This window comes from Lonchura striata, chromosome 7 (genome assembly GCF_050655825.1).
Source record: "Lonchura striata isolate lonStrDom1 chromosome 7, ASM5065582v1, whole genome shotgun sequence".
In the NCBI taxonomy this organism is placed as follows: domain Eukaryota; kingdom Metazoa; phylum Chordata; class Aves; order Passeriformes; family Estrildidae; genus Lonchura; species Lonchura striata.
In genome coordinates, this window is record NC_140709.1 from 29,644,738 (window position 1) to 29,660,596 (window position 15,859).

A 15,859-nucleotide genomic window follows, 5' to 3' on the forward strand; every position below is an offset into this window, starting at 1 on the left:
TAAGGGCACTTTGCAGCCTTGAGAAAAAGACTGTCAGTGCAGGCAGGGGAATTGCAGGTGCACAATCTCCAAAGCCACCCCGATCTTGGTGCAGCCTACAGTTTGGCTTGTGTTTCCTTGCTTTCTTCATCCTTACTCTTCTTTTCTGCACTTTTTCAGCAATAGGAGTATAAATCTGTAGTAATATAGAAATATTTTGTTAAATAACAGTAAGAGTTCTAGTTTTGACTTTCCTTGACTTTCCTGAGCAATGCTTTGTTGAGAAGAAAAAAGACCAATTTCACTCCTTAGATGCAAAAGATATTCAAAATAGAAAGGAAAAAAAAATAAATCAGGGAGTGGCAAAAGTCCCTGATTTATTTCTGATGACCAGATACAAGAAGAACATTAAAGACAAAGAAATTTAGGCTATGTGAGCAAATTATAAATTTGATGATTTTTTCAAATTGGCATTGGTAAGACTTTAAAAGGCTGTTCTGGATTCTCCAGGGAGTACGCAGATCAAGAAAGGCATGCTGAGAAGATTGCTAGTTTTTCAGGTGAAATGTTAGTGAGGGTCTGAAAGCAGAGCACGAGTGTGGTAGCAGGGAAGAGGCAGCCGTGGTGGCAACGAGGGCTGGCAGCCGAGGGATCAGTCTGGGGTGTTCCAAAAAATAAAGGGCACAGATGAGAAAGAGGAGAATCAATGTGAGGCATGGGAAGGCAGCAAAACCTGAGCCCTTTCTCATGCCTGCTTGAGCAGGAGGAGAATTGGATCTGGGGCTGTGACGGTGCCATGATGTCAATAACTGAGGGGACAGCTTGTCAGAGGTGATAGGAGAAACTCTATCATTTTATACAGGGAGGGAGGGTTGGGAAAGATGGATGTGAGAAGTGTCTGACAGGGTGAAAAGAGAAAGCTGGTGAAGCTGAATTGAAAGAGGTGATGAGCAAAAGGAAATAATTGAAGAGTGAAAGAGATTTGGAGCAAAAGAATAAAGGTACACTGAATGGATGGAAATTTTGCAAGAAATTGTTAAAAGGGATGTAAAAGTGAGGTCAGAATAGCTGACCTTCCAGGGTCACTGTAGAAAATGAAGGCTTTTAGTAAGACTGAAAGTGCAGAGTTCTGCAACGGGTGAGAGGAGCCAGAAGCCATCAAGTGGTATGGAAGAAGGGAGCAGAGCCAAGAGCAAAGGCTGGGGGCTGAGGGGGCCCAAAGCTGGACTCCAGGCTGGACCCAAAGGTCCTGCAGTGGTGGGAAGCAGAGAGCTGGGAGCACAGGGCAGGAGGAGAAAGGCAGCTGTGGCTTTGCAAGTTTTCTGCTTGGACCAGAAAATGACTGCAACATGAATAAGGCTCTAGACATCTACTTAAAAAAAAAAAAAAATCCCTAGGGTGTATTTATAGACCAGAAACGGAGCACAATTTGTGTCAATTAGACCTGCTGAAGACAGTAGTCTTTCTCTGAGCTGTGTTCTGTGTTTTCAAATTATTTCCAAAGAAGTTTCTTGCTCCACTCTGTTACTGCTTTTGCATTGTATTTCTGACTCCTGGCACGCAATCATTATCCCAGATAGACAGAAATTAGTTTTAAAATGTGAGTTGCTCTTTGCATAGAATATCTTCAGCTAATAAATGCTGTCTTAAATTTCTTCCGTTTTATTTCTTTCTTCAGTTCATTTTAAGTGTCACTTCTTCAATACATCTTGACATTTAATATGAAGCATTTCATCTACTAGAAATACATCCGAGTTTTCAGCTCAAGAGTCCAATTAAGAAAATGTTCCCATGTGCATGCATTTTCCTTTATTGAACTTCAAGTTCCCTGCAATGTCAGGTACTACGCAAGTTTAAAATCAAGGCTTTTGCAGAAAAAAAAGTACTTCTAATCTAAAATATCAACTTGCCTCCTCACTGTGCTTCCCCACCTTCAAACAAATGAGATGCAACAAGCTGTCTTTCAGTTACTATATTGTTCAACTTTTGCTTAGGATCTTTTTTTTTTGCAGTTGTTTGCATATGCATCACAAATGTCTGTGTGTTGATAAAAGTGTTGATATTCTTCTGCTTTAATGTTTAAGAACTTAAATAGGGTAATGGCAATTAAAAATGTAATACTGCTTAATTTATTTGTAAAAAAGATCTCCTTTGTTGTTTGTTTTTTGTATTGTTTGAAGTTGATACTCATGTAAATGGCAGGTGCTGAGCAGTAATGAAGGATGATCAGGCTTTCTCCTCAGGATGCTGTGATGCAAATTAAGCCAGAAAGAAGTCTGTGTTGTGCAAACACACACTGTTGGTTTCTCTGAAGCTGTTCAGGCCATCTCTCAGGAGTTAGTGGGTCTCATTTGTAGGGCTGAGCTTTTCATGTTGTTTTATGGAGCGTTACACTATCTTGTATTGTACTTTAAACTGAAAAGTGTGTATATGTGAGACTTTTTATGGATGGATGAATGCAAGAAGTTTTCAGTAGAGGAATCTTTGTTTCCAGAAGCAGAAGCCTGCAGCCTCGTTGACATGCTCCTGTGCCAGTGTGAGCAGGACACAGTTTATGGAAGGATGGATTTGCACTTGGGAAGGGAGAAAAGTGAAAGGACGGTGATTAGTTTATGTGCAGTACAATATTTTTATGAAGCTTTCATTTTGAAAAGCATTCTTCCAAGTTCAGTTTTCTTCTCCACCTTGTTTCACTGGGTGACATATTTTCTGCAGAAACCCACATCTCCAACAGTCCCACAAGTGGAGAAAAACTGCATCCATAGTACATAAAGTCTGGGATTAGGAGTCTTCATCCTGAGGTAATTTAAGGATCTTAAGACCAGGATTTAGGATGTAGCAGTTAGAAGAGGGCATGAACAGAAGACCAGAGAGAGGTCAGCTCTGAAGCCCTTCTCTAGAAATAAAGACTGTATTTACTGTAAACGTTTCAATTATATTCAGCTGAATTCAGAAGTTCAACTTTAAATCCATATTGACTGCTGTTCATAAAGGTAAGATGTTTCAAGCCCATGGCTGGTTGAGTCTCTGGGCATTAAGTAGGACCAGGGATAACAGAGCTGTTGTCTGGCTCTTCATTTCCCTGAAGAGCTGCAGCTTACTGATGTATATGGATTTTCAGGAGGGGTCAGCCTCTGAGGCTTTAGCACATTGCTGTGGCACTGGGCTTTGTACTGCTCAGTCCTGGGATGCCAGGCTGGAGACAAGCAGATAAATGACACAGCTGTGAGCAGCTCCCATTTGGTCAGGGGCAGCCTTTACCTCACCCACAGCTCCAGCCTCACCAGAATTTATTGCAGTCAACTTTTGTGGGTACTACAGTCATCTTTAACCAATTATAATTTTCCTCGCATATTTAACTGCATTTTCCCCATGTAGTTTCTTAAATCATTTTTCACCCATTTTATGAAAGGCTGAGAATTAAACATCATACACTAATTGTCTATAAAATAAAAACATTGAACTTACGTGGAAGGTTTAAAATTACTTTATTGAAATTCTGCTAGTCCCTATCTATTTGGTTATGTGTTGATGTGGAATTCACCATACTCACTTATTTATATCTTTCACTGTAGGCTTACTGATTTGTATCTCAAAAACCAGAGTTATCAGTGTGTTATAAATCTGTGATAATATAGTAAAAAGAAATCAAAACTATTTTATATGCGGTAAAAGTTTTTAATGCATACTTCTTCAGAGCACAGCTTGGTGACCAGCCATTTGGGTCTATATGTGTTCTTTCTATTAATTAAAATTATAATCCTTTCTAACACTGCATCATTCAGGTGAGGTATAGAAATTAGAGACAATACCAAGCAAGCCTACATTTCCAAAGAGAGGCCATGGTGATTTTATAATACCTTGGGCTTTCTGAAGCCTTTCTAGTGGTTGCCAGCTGCTCAGGGCTTTCAGCAATTTGGCTTAAGGCAGAAAACTTCATGACAGCAAAAGTTCAGAGCATGTTTAAACAGTCTGAAATTGCAGTGATGGAGATAACAGAACAGTGTAGAGACCACTTAAGCTATTCAAACCCAGACAGGAATGAGTGCCAAATGAATCGGAATGGAATTTGATTTTACTTATTACTCTGTGAGTGATAATGGAGCTGAATAACAAGCAGATTTCTTCCGTGGGCCAGCTCCATTTAGTGTACCTGTTCTGGTGATGTTTTCACATTCAGCAGCCCCTCTGTTGCCAGCCTGTAATTGCAAAGACACTCTTTGATGTTCCTCTGCAGCTCGCTGCCATCGGGGTCCGTGCCTTCCTCCCTGCTGGGCCGCTGCATGGAAAGCTTCTGCTCGGGAATGGTGTTAACAGTTGTTCCAGACAGAATGATTAATCTGTCTTGCAGGATCCCTGCTTGTAGCACTCTCCCTGGTTTATTTTTCAGCAAGGAAAATGTCTGATCTGACACATTGGCTGCTTCATACGTCTGTGCTCAGTTGCTTCCCCACTGGTTCTTGCCTGCACTTGGTGTTCCGTGAAGGTCTTGGGAAGCTCAGGGGCTCTGCTCTCTCAGGCAAGCTGGAGCATTTCCATCCATGTTCAGTATCCTGAATTTTCATTAGAGTGGGAGACCACTTCATTTACTGATTATCTGTTTGTGTACAAGTCTGGCTGCTCAGGCTGCAGACAGAGGTGTCTTTTACTGCCATTTGTACAGAGCTGTGGGAACAGTGTGTTGGAAGGGAGGGAAAGAAAAGGGAAATAAGTGTAAGTGAAGTCTATTGTACATTTGGGAGCCTTAGCTGATGCCTGTGAAAACAAAAAGCAAGGAAGCAGATGAACTTGGTCTTAGGAAGACCAAGCCATCTCTCCTCCCTGGAAAGGAATCAGAGAGAGGAGGTGGGATTTCTCAGGAAGGTGACTGGGCGAGGGCTTAGAGCAAGCAGACAAACTTTGATTTTTTTTCAGTGATTTTTTTCAGAGATCACTATCTCTTAAAACACTGTGAATAAGGCTGCAGAAATGTTGTTGTGTTTGAGGTTTTCCCTTGCTTCTACGTGTTGAAACGGTGTCAAACTTTTTTTTTTTCTAATCCCACTGAGTTATTTATTTGCAAATTTGTAGTTGTACCAAACTAGTCTTCTTAAATATCACAACATTATGGGTAATGTGTACCCCGAACCTCCTATGTTACTGGTGCTAGGTAAGATTCAAGTCAAGGAGAACTTCTTAACATCAGGTGCCACAATGTTTGTGTTGGTACCAACATGTCAGGTTTCTGCACTGTCAAATATCCTGATGCATTGATTGCACATTAAAAAATATGGGAGCACTGAGACAAGAGTTCTGATATTTTCTCTAGCATGCAACACAAGATGGCTGACAGTATTTAGCCATTGTTAATGTATAATGTAACTCCTTAAATATCTAAATGGAAAAAAAAATAATACCCCCAAAACCAGATGAAAAAGATCTATAAGAAAAAAATGCATGCACAATTCTAACTTGACAACAATTGAGGGGTTGATAGTGTCTTGATTCTCATCCCTGCAGCTGTTCCTTTCTCTTCAGCAATACATTGAGTAGTGGATATCAATTGACAAAATAAATGATGCTGACTCGTGATTAATATGAACCAGATTTGCATTTGAAAGACACCAAAATCTTGTGGAGAAACTGGATGAAAGACTCCAGATCTTAATAGGCTTAAACTTAAAATAGAAGAAAGTAAATTTGTAAGTATTGGAATTAGACATTATAAAAAGCCATCAGTAAACTCCTATTGTTTGTAAGAAAAGAGATGGAAATATTCAGTAGTACTGCATAAATTACTTTTCCTGTGAGTTTCTGAATACCTACCCTTTTCATTCTTCTTAATTGACTTTCAGTGAATTATCCAAAGAATTGTCCTCAATTTCTTGAGAATTCTGCTGTTGGTTTCTGTGGCTGAGGACTGTAGCGCATGATTTATGATTCCAGTTTTAAAATAATCAAAGCTCACTGTTTCCATTTTTGTCTCTTTAAAATTTTGTATTGGCTTTAATAGTTTAAATCCCTCTCTAAGCTTGTAGAAATTGTTTCTAAAGCAAACTTGTTTGCCTTGAAGCTTCTCTCAGTTCTTTTCACTTTAATTCAAACAATTTATTTACCTTGACCTAATGTACCTGTCATTTCTGCAAGATTCTGCTCTTGATGCTTCAAAGAATGGACCCTGTAGTAAATCTATAAGAAAATAATTGAGTTTGGAGTTTCATTTTTTTCTAAATATGTAAAGTTGAAATATCTTTCTGCCTAGGCATTGCATTTTCACTAGCACAATGTGATGCAGTGGTTTCTCTCTGACCGGTGCATACTGGTGTGCACGTAAATTTAATTCACATTGTGATGTTGAGGCTTGTAGTCTGAAAGCTGAGCTTTCTGTAGTTGCAGATATGTTGTATTAAAAAGAAGAGGCCAAATTATGTCCTCATTCACATTTAGGAGATCTGTGAGATGTCAGATGACTTGGAGTATGTAACTTGTGGAAGAGCTTAATGGAAGACAAAATATAAATTAAAAATTGCTTTTCAGTTCTTAATGGAGCTACTGGACATGGAGGATATTGTGTTTCAAAAAATAGCTCTGGTAGAGCCACCTGGTGATACCATTAATGTTCAAGTTCAGGATCCCCTCTCCCAAAGAAGATGGAGGAAAAAAGAATGTAGAAGCCATGCCACGATCAGGTTGGTGTGCAGGGCTCACCTGTCCTGCAAAGCTTTCCCCAGGAAGTGGAGCAGAAGAATGAACCTGCAGGGCACTCAGGGCTGCAGGCAGGCAACAAAACCACAGAGTAAGGCAGAGGTTGGATTGTCCCTCTTCGAAGGATTTCACAATCATGTGTATCAGGCTGTGAGAGCAACTGCATTCAACAGCTGAAAGGGACAAGAGATTGATAATGAAATGGTGAAAGGGATTGCAAAAGTGTGCAGACATTTAACATCACTGTCATTATGAGTGAAAATTATTACTGTTATCTTCTGAGCAGTGACTTAAGAGCTATTTTCCATCCATAAGCTCCAATCTCAAAGCACTTACAGCATAAAACATCTTATGTGACAAATAAAGGTAAATAACCACTTTTGTATTGCCTGTAATATTTGAAAAGCCTAATCTACTGATTTCTAAATAGGCTGTTGTTTGAATGTAAGCAGTCTAATTAGTCCATATTTCTCACGTAGAGCACTGTATAGGATTTTCTTTTCAGACAAAAATTTTCAAGCGCTGGATGCATATCTTTATGTTGTTTTGTACTTTCTCTATGTTGTGTGGCTTGAAATCCACATGGTTCTTGCAGGGTTTTTTGTTTTCTATGCAGAGTGTATAACTAAGGGACAAATATGGGTGTTCCTATGGTTAAGAAAAATGGGCTAGTTTTGCTAAGTACAGATCTGCTGTTAGAAATGACTAGAAGGAAGCTATGTGCCCTCAGCGTTATCCTCCTTTCTATTGCTGTTGTGAAGTCGCAGCAAAGAGTGACCTTTATACTTTTATCTGAAATGCATTTGGGAAAAAGCCATTTCATGCTGCTGCAAGGTAGGGAAGCTCCTGAGAGATGCAGGAAGGGAAATGCTGGAGTTTCCTCTTGAGCCCCATCCATCTGCACTGCTTTCCAGTGGATGTCGTTGCCGGGCACAGACGAAGCGCGGCGGAGCCGGGGCTCAGCTTTTGGCGTTCAATGGACGTGCTCAGTGAACGGCCAGGCTGGAGCCTCGAGAGCCCCGGCAGGACTCCAGAGAAACTCTCACTGCCCAAAAAACCAGGAGTGCAAGGGACGTCAGTGGGACACTCGGAGAGAATCCCGAGTGAGTAGCAAACCCAAGCGTGAGGACTCGGCACAGAGCTGTGCCCACACGTGGCCGTGCCCACCCCTCTGCTGCTTGCCAGCAGAATTCACACTGGGTCAAGGAGATTTGCTAAAAAACCCACTCGTGTTCAGTGCTGTGCCACGGCTTCCTGAGTCATTGCAAGGCAGCTGGCTCTGTGCTGTCTGACTTTGCTCGTGATAGGTGTTGCATGGCCTACACACATCTCATCTCTAGGATGTAAAGAGACACAGACCTTTTATTGGCCATCTGGCAGAGAGAATAATTTCCTTCCTTCATGTCTGCATAAATGGTGGTTTATTTTAGTTTTGTCTCTGAAGTTATGAGCATGGTAATGCCTTTCCTTTATTTTTTTTTTTTGTCTATCTTCTTGTCTTCAGAAGATATTTTATTTTAAAATTTTAACTTAAATTCTGCCATTCCCTCCTTTGAAGTCTTTATGCTCTCGAGTAGCTCAGACCTTTCTTGTTTAGCCTTTTTCCATCTGGTAGATTTTTATAATTCACTGAAGATTTTTATAGCTGTTTGATGAATTTAGTGCATTCTCGAACTTATGTGGCAGAACACATTCCTCAGAATGTACCTTTTGAAGTGTTTCATATGATCCAGTTTAGCATCTCTGTCTTCCTTTACTCTCATCTTTTCCTTTAAGCTAGCCATGGATTTTATTATCCACACACATTATAAAGGTCTTTTTCTCCAGCTCTGCGTTCTTTTTCCTCTCTATGGAAGTTCTGAGAATGGGCTAAAATGAGAGTTCCTTGTTGAATTAACGTTTTTCACGTATAGTTTAGCCAAAATTATGTCAGTTAAAATCTCATGTAGGAAATGTCTTTTTAGAATGAAACATGATCAAAAGGCCATGCTGCAGGCAAGGAACTGCTCCTGTAGTTCCTACCCTGGACTTATTTGTAGATTTAGAAGAAGATGAAAATGGCAACTATGTAAGTAAACAGCAGGCAATTTCCTTTCTGTTTGGGTATGGGCTTGCTTAACAATGAGAACCACCTCTGAAACGCACAATAATGACAGCTTCCCTCCATCCTGAAGCAATAAAGCTTTTAATAAAGTGAAACAAGCATCTATGGATGGTATTTTTTTTCCTCCCATTAAAGCATTTAGGACCTTGTATTAATAACTTTCCATTTCTCGTGCTATTTCATGCACTGACACCCAGGTGCACTCTATTTCCTTCCCTGAAAGCTGTCTCAAAGGTGTAGTCATAGCTGTCACTTCAGATATAAATTTTCTTTGCAGAGAGACACAGAACTTTTCTGCCTTTCTTCAAAATTTCCCAGCAGGGAGAGGCTTTCTTGTAGCAGCCATGAGCTGTTCTTCAACAGCAAGGGGATTTCTGAGTGTGGCACCCTGCTGAATAAAGGTGTTTCTGTGCTCAGCACACTTGTCATCAATCATTTTCACAATCTACAGATTATTTTTTTTATACCCTGCTGCTTCTTGCTACTTGAGCAAAGCAGTCTTTAGCAGAAAGAAAATGACTGGATCCTGCTCTTCGTGCCTTGCCAGAAACTTTTACTATACTGTGACTAACAAGAATAAAACCAAAGTTACAAAATCTACCCACAGAATGCCCAGCAATTCCTGAGGATATAAATGAGCCACACCTGAGGATATAAATTACTTTATTCTTTTTCCCTAGCTCTTTTTCAACAGTAATTGACAGCTATATCCACTGATTAAGGTAGGATAGTTATTAAAGTTATTGACTATATCAGACTATGAAATAAAATGAAAAGCATTGCTCAGGCATAGCAGTCTAGACAAAATGAACCACATGAAGTTCTCTGTATTGGCAGAATATAGATACAGAAATGTTGGAGCTAAAGCCCACTGAAGGGATGATTGGAGTGACCCTGAAGTCTGATACTCTTTGAGTTTCACCTAATTTTCTATGTTGGTGATACATTCAGCTTCTGCACATCTTTAACTGACCATTTTTGTTCTTTTTTTAAAATATACTACTTAACTCATTCCGCCCAAATCTGCTGCACTTTTTTTTCCCACTGAATAGCAGAACATATGTAGCTCCATTTTCAAGAGTCTTTAATTTAAATCTTAACAATTATATTTATTTCTTCCAGCTATCAATGGCATATTAGAGGATAACATTCTGCACTGTATGCAGCTGAAAGTTTCAAAGACAATTTTGTTGTTTCTAATGCTCAAAATATCTTAATTTAACTTTTTATTGACCTGTGTTGCTTGATCAGATGCAGATCCTTACCTTGCTGCTTTCAACTAAGAAAAAACCCCTGCACCCCTTTCATTATATTATTCTTGTTTGAATGCCCAGTCTGTTTTCAGATAAACCACCCTATTGGAGTATTTTTTATTTTTGTGATTTGCTTTTATATCAGCCTTAGGAAAACTGGATATATTTTTGGTATCAAAGAAGCTCTTCATTCAGTGTCTTTCTTTGCATGTGCTGTAAAGCAAGCAGGTAGAGTCCTGGCAGTCTCCAGGCAAATGAGACACAGCAATGACTCCCAGATGATCAGGCAGTTGTCCCACACTCTGCAGGCTTTACTCTTAATTTAGCAATTAAACAAATTGTTTGTGTTTTCTGCTGTAACTTGAGAAGCATATCAAATCAATATGATCTCTTCTGTTAAATACATGTTCACTGAAAAAAGCCCAGTTTAATATGACACATTTCTACTACTTAGATCTTGTATTTTTAGAGTATTATTGAATGGCTTCATTGCAGCTAATTACTTAAATATGCTGTTGAACTGTTATAAAGTCTGTTTATTCCTGCACCCATCAACAGAACCAGTGAGTAACTTGAATTTACTAGCTAAGAGTTCTACAGGAAAGATTAATTTAAAGTTATTTGTTTATTCCTCTGAATATGAAAGCAGGAAGCAATGTCAAATATGAACAGGTGGTGTTTTGTAGTAAACATGGAGAAATACTTTCTCATTTATTTCAGAAGGAATTTTCCTGCACAGAGACAAGAAGTGAACAATTCAGGGCTTGGCCATAGTGTGACTGTGGCAGCCTATAACTTACAGAAACATCAGAGCTTCTATATGGCATCTCTTTTAAGCATAGCTGTGTCTAATATCTGTGTTTCTATATTATAAACATTCCTCAAAAAGGAAGTAACTGCAAATTTAAATTTCAGAACATATAAGCCTAATTAAAACCACAAATCCCAGAAGAGTATGCAGTTGCTCTAGTCTCTGACTTTCCCTTGGAAATTAGTTGAAATTGGTTTCTTTTCATTACTACCATATCAAAAACATCATTCAAAAAATAGTAAAGCCCAACAATCCAAATTCAGGTTAAGAATTTCATAATGCTAGAAGTATGTTTGCTGACCCAGAAGAAGAGATTTTGGTTTGCTACAATTAACTTTGCCCCAAGAATTAGGAGTTAAATTCAAAGATTTTTTTCCTTCTGGAAGGTAGAAATGTGAATATATTTTCTTGTGGTTTTATTTTCATTTGGTGGTAATTTGCATTTTTAAGCCTGTCATGGACCCAGCTTGGTGACCACAATGTTAATATATGCAGCTCAGTGGTGCATTTTCTCCTACTTTACAACAGGATCTTTTTTTCTCTCATGCCAATACCAGGAGCTCTGTGCAGTTGTTTGGTTAGTCTCAAAAATCTGGTGAGACTGCTTTCCTGCTGTTTGAAAGGAGAAAGTTCTTGGGTCGGTCTTCCTTTCTTCCTTTTTTAATAAAAATCTGCCCATCCTGTAAGTAGTGACCATCTGAGGTAACTCACATGTGCAGTTGACAAGAACTGTGAAGTACACTCCCCATTTCTGTGCCTTGGCTTCTGCAGATTTAAGCTCTTTTCTTTAAAAAATGTTATCAATCACCAAAGTATTTTGTGATACTTTGCTTTGGAGACTAACTGCTAACTGTTATGCCATCAGATAGACTAAATTTTAGAGCCCTTGAAGTAATATATTAACTTAATACATGCTATTTCTTTTTAAGATGAGACAAAAAAATTAGAAGCACAGCAAGTACCTGATTTCTGTCAACTTTATCTCTTTGAAATTATCTACATATAAAGAGAATTTCCTTGATTGCCAGTCTGTAAAAAAGCATGATGTGGCTCAGTTGGTAAAATCTAATAATGAAGTAGTCCTGCTTAGAGCAGTTCTTGTGTTATGACAGCTGGGAAAAAGAGAAAACCAACCACTGATGAAGAAAATTAATTTATTGATTACTTAGTAGGGCAACAGGGAGAATATGTTTAAAATCAGATGACAGCAAGCAGTACAGGCTGCTAAACCAGACATGTTTTTATATCGCTCATTCAAAGGCCTAGAGAGATGCACTCAATGTTTATTCTCATGATTTTATTTCTATCTGGAAGCATTCTCCAAATCAATTATTGATGGAGTTTTTTTACATTTTCATATCTTCTTATAAACTGCCAGTATTATCTTAATTTTAAACCACTTGGTTTTAATTCTCAGGACACAATGTATGCACAGCTATCACTGGAAAGAGAAACAGAGGCAAGATTGCTCACTGGACCACTGTGTCCAGTGTAGCTCTAGTTTATAAACCCATAAAATGAAATAGGTTTTTCCTGCTCAAGAAGAGCTTGAAGTCTAATGCTAATAGCAATAAGATTGTCTTCCCTTTGGACATATTGTCTATGTGGTTTTGGCATTTTTGTTTTGTTTTTTTTTTTTTCCATGAGAAGGGCTAGCTATCCTGAAGTCTGTAACTCCTTTGGAACTAGGTTGATAAATAATTTATTTGGAACAATTCCTCTATATTGCCTTTTTATTTCCTTTTATTGTGAAAAACTGTAGCTGTGTAAAACAATTTGAAAGCATTTGGATTGGCTGTTAAGTCCAGCTACCTGCCATTTGAAAGGCTGCTATGTAAAAACTGAGCATTCTTATTTTGACTCCAGGAAAAACTACAGACCAACCATTTTTTTGACTCTTCATAAAGAGGACATTTTTTATGCCGGAAGACCAGCATTTTTCGTTATTTCTACCAGCTGTTAGTTCTGTTCCTGTCACCTTGATAAGCTGCAGGAAAATATTTTTTAAAGAAGTGGTGGTTAAAGGGTACTAAGTATTTTAATAATCTGAGGAGGTAGTTTGATAGTGTACTAGTGCAAAATTGCATAGCTTGTCCCATAGACCTCAACAAATACAGGCAATGAATACATTAATTTATGCAATAAATTAATCTGCTTCTAGAGACATGGAGGGCACAGCATGTTGCTGTTAAGGATATTCATTCTGTTGTTCTATCTTTGGCAATTATTTTAAGAACACAGTTTCTTTAGTAGTAGATTCAATATACTTGGACTCCAAGAGATAAAATATCTTACTCAAATTCTCAGGCTCAGTGTTGGCCTCCATGGATCATTTGTCCTTTTGTGTCCTTGAATCAGTATGTTAATTATGGTAGCAAAAGAATATAGAGGCTTAAAACTGACTAACCCAGAGATATAATATTCAGAAATTATATCTTCTCTGTCATAACTTATTTTTGAATAAAATTCATCATAGTGGGTGTTACAAGATGCTTTCAAATCTTGTATTTGGGGAATGATAATTGCTTGTGGCACAGGTGAAAAAATGAAAAATAAAGAAATCCTCGTCCAGAGCTAAATTGGTGAGCTGGAAATAGATAAGAGGAGGGAAATGAAAACACAAAGTTATTGAATGAATAGCTAAACTTTAAAAAATTAAACTGAAAGAAGCTCTGCATATCTAAAGCATTAGAATATTTATGAAAGCAAAATGCTGCCTTAGGCTAGTGGCCAAGCATGGTGCAGCAGCAGACAGACCAGAGATGTGATGGTCTCAAATGGTTTATTCAAGAAGAGGAGAAAAGTGATATTCCTAATCACTCTATATGCTTAAAATAAGATTTGGCTTATGGAGCAAATGGAAGCTGTGTCTGTAAAATACAAGAAGGAGACAGTATGGAGGGTCTGGAGTAGAAACAATTATCCCACTGGGAGAAAGATAAGTGTGTGCATAGTCATTAGATGTCACTTCCACAGAGAACTCTCATCTGTTACCTCTGGGTAGAACAGCACCCATGTAGACAGCTGATAAGATTTATTTCACTTTCTATTTCAACAAATAGGGGGAAAAGTTACATTTTCTTTCTGTCTGAAGTATTGCATTAGGTTCTTAACATTTGTTTCCTTGTTGATTTTGATGCATGCTTCAAGTTGCAAGAGGCTACCAATGCTTCTGTTTGAGATCCAGCTTATCAAAACCATCAGTCAGAGTTGTTTCTCAAGAGAGTTAGTTAAACAGACCTCTGTCATCTTACTTCTAAGACTACACAGTAGGGCATAAAAAGTTTTCCATGTGAGCTTCTCATTGCATTTCACTTTCACTGAGAATGAAGTGGCATCCTCTGCTTGCAGCTTGGAGGAGGCTGTGTGCTGGAAACGGCTGTTTCAGGCTGGGTGTTGAAGGGGTACCTTTAAGTTATATAAGTGCTTTGTTCCAAAGAGGTGCATAATTAATTTTGTAATTCAGGTGATTGGCTTTAAGTACTGGTACTTATCAGTGTTCACTTTATTAAACCATTGAGTTACATATGCAAATTTGTCATACTGTTAATTCAGTATTGGTTTTGCACTTCTTGTAGACAAATCTCTTCTGTACTCACACCAGCATACCCTCTGGGTACCTTCTGCTCATCTCCTGTCATTAAAATTAAAACATAAAACTTCTTTTCAAAAGGTATTACCTTCTGGCAGTATGGTAAAGAAGAGGTTAAGAATTTTTTTTAGGTTGGGTGAGATACTCTGATTGACAGGTGAGGTGAGTTTCTTAAAGGGGCACATGAATCCACCTGAAACAGATTGCTGAAACTGCAGATGTCTGGAATTCAAAACTCCAGAACAAAACAAGCTTTTCCTCTCAACAGTAATGAACTCTGAGCCATGCAGTGTCCCAGGGGTGTGATTATCTCAGAAAAACTGTTTCCCCAGTTACGTCTTGTTGCATAAATAATCATCTCTTTGATGCAAAGGATAACTATAGAAATGACGTAAGTTAAACATGTTCTCCAGCAGTCTGACTTGCAAGGGAATAAACAATTTGCTGCTGTTCAGGGTTCTTAAACCACTTCCTCTGGTTTCTAGGAAGCTTTAAGCATTCTAGCCATACAAAAATAATCTAAATTTCATGAATAAGAAATCAAGTCTCTTTCATAGTTTTATTGTTTCATATGCTTTTTTTTCTCCTTTTTTTTTCCTAAATCTATGAAGTCAAAACACTAGTTATTACTGCCAACACATAGCTCCAAAGCTTTACTTCAGTTATCATTTTACTGGGAGAAAGTATTGCCCTGAATATATTAGAGCCAAAACATGTCAAAAACACCCCTTCTATCAGTATGACTCAGAAATAAGGTGTGTTCCTTGGGTAGAAATCACCTTGTTGTAGGGGGAGGATATAGAAGGTGAGTCCATCTATCAGAGCAGTGCTCCAAGGAGCATCAGTCTGTGGATGCATGTCCCTGTTAGGCACTGTCCAGCTGCCTTGGTCACTCAGAATTCTGCTGCTGCCACAGTGTACAACCTGCAAAATGCAAAGGGCCCCACTTGTTTCGGGCTGTTTTACTGTCGTGGCTCGATTGTGTTGTTTCCAAACCAGCTCATTTAAGGCAGGATTGAGGCCTCACTGACTGCAGTATCCTATTTACTGTGGTGGAGACAAAACTTAATTAAATCTAAGAGCTGCCTAAGCCTCTTGCTGCCCCACCTCACAGAGATAAATTTCAGTGGTTAGGAACTTGGAGAGAAATTGGACCAGTAGATCAGTTTTAGGCCTAGGGATCAAAAGTTAATGGTGGTGAGAAGAAATTTAGAAGTTAAAGGATGTAGCCTTTGAATAGTCTGTACTTTATAATTTTATAAATTAATGTTAATCCTCAAATCAATTACAGAGATGTTTGAGCTCATAATGAAATCATGTCCCTGCTATTGAGTACCTCATCACCTCTCTGACTCCCTTAGTTGCAATCCTTGTTTACAGTTTTGAGTGTCTCTGTTCCGGGTTTCCAGAACAGTTTAAATCCCAAATGAAAACTT